Source organism: Colobus angolensis, unplaced genomic scaffold (genome assembly GCF_000951035.1).
Source record: "Colobus angolensis palliatus isolate OR3802 unplaced genomic scaffold, Cang.pa_1.0 Scaffold84, whole genome shotgun sequence".
Taxonomy (NCBI): domain Eukaryota; kingdom Metazoa; phylum Chordata; class Mammalia; order Primates; family Cercopithecidae; genus Colobus; species Colobus angolensis.
In genome coordinates, this window is record NW_012122265.1 from 3,288,348 (window position 1) to 3,290,255 (window position 1,908).

Genomic DNA, 1,908 nt, shown 5'->3' on the forward strand with positions numbered 1-1,908 from the left:
TGAAAGACCTTTCATGAAATATAAGTTTCCAGGTGACTAAAGAGTATTTCTTCTGGAAAAAAAAATTAGAAATATGTTTTATACTAGATGGAAGCCTTGCATCAGCTGCTTAAACTTTATTCAAATTCAGAGAATTTGTATTGTAGAGAAATCCTACAAATGTCATAAATGTGGAATAACATTTGTTCAGAAACTGTAGCTTAGAAAACACCAGAGTTCATACTAAAAGATATTTTACAAATGCAGTAAATGGGAAAAATAAGCAAAATCAAGTCTACGGAAACACTGGGGGATCCAAGAGAGAAAGGAATAGGGCACGGGCACGGGCACATTCAGAAAAGATGCCGAATCAGAGTGCTGAGTCTACAGACTCATCTAGACTTAAAACAGATCATTCATTAGCTGGGTGTGCGCACCTGTAATTCCAGCTACTCCAGAGGCTGAGGCAGGAGAACTGCTTGAGCCTGGGAGGTGGAAGTTGCAGTGAGCCAAGATCCTACCACTGCACTCCAGCCTGAGTGACAGAGCTAGACTCTGTCTCCAAAAAAAAAGGAGGATGAGATTGATTTTTAGTAGTTATAATTACATTCTTAATGTACTTTTTTGCACTGAAAGAATGTTAAGTATTTTGAAAAGTGAATATTGATGTAATTCAACTCTCAATTGATGCCATGTCTTCATTTCTAGTTCTGATGTGAAAACATATGGTCAGTTCTTATTGTTGCATCAGAAATATGAGAAATTCCTTTACATTAGGTGTGCATCACTGATACACTTGTCCATGAAAGGCGAAAGGCTCTGAAATGTCAGATGCATGAATAACATCTTGATCAAGAGGCTCTTTGTGGTTGTCTTACATACTTGTAAGTGGTTCATGAGGTAGGAAGATTCTTCTGCATTATAGGAAGAGGGAACCATTTTGAATTTTATAAATCATTGGTTTTACCAGTATTTCATGAAGGTAATATACCATAAATTTTTAATTGTTTTACAAGATTCTGTGTGAACTTAATTTGCTTTTAATTAAACACAATTGTGTTAAATGTGTTAAGTTCATGAAATAAAGTGTTATCCCACCAAAAACCAATTCCGTCTTACTCAAGGGTGTTGATGACAGGTGGTAACAATATGCTATTGGGTGGCATAGTGGAATAGCATCTCCAGTGATCTCTATTCCCAGTGACTTTTTGACTGCAAGTAATTTGAAGAATATTGTTCCCATAGTTTTTTATACTTTTTTTGTAACTACAGAGTCACCATTATTGCTATAATAAAGGTTATACAGGAGTTTAAATAAACATACATTTCTGAGTATTTTAATTGTTTTCCAATATTTTTTGTCGGATGTACAACTATTCTGCCGTGACAAAACACACGGAGAGTTTTAGTTTTGATTCACATGGAGTTATGTATACAAATATATTACTGTAAAGATAAACTACGCTGAGCATGGGGACTCACATCTGTAATCCCAGCGTTTTGGGAGGCCAAGGTAAGAGGATCACTTGAGCTGAAAAGTTTGGGAACAGTCTGGGCAACATAGTGAGACCTTGTCTCTACTACAGATTTTTAAAAAATTAGCTGGGAGTGGTGCTGCACACTTTCAGTCCCAGCTACTCAGGAGGCTGAGGCGGAAGGACCATGTGAGCCTGGGAGATCAAGGCCGCAGTGAGCTATGATCATGCCACTGCACTCCAGCCAGGGCAGCAAAGCATGCCCTTGTCTCAAAAAAAAAAAAAAAAAAAAAAGAACAAAGTATCCGCCTTAAATGTGAAATATAGGCTTAAGAGAACTATGGAGCAAGTAACTCTCCTTGTATGAGTGTTGGTGTCTACCTAGTTTGAAGGTACAGACCACAAAGAAAATGGCAGGATTGGATAAAACAGATAATTTTAATAGACATGATTA

General features: G+C 37.1%; 1 protein-coding gene across 1 annotated transcript in view; it reads left to right on the forward strand.

Annotated features, from left to right (window-relative positions):
• Positions 1-1,908, forward strand: part of LOC105503298 (zinc finger protein 696-like) — a 75,721-nt gene that overhangs the window by 69,364 nt on the left and 4,449 nt on the right.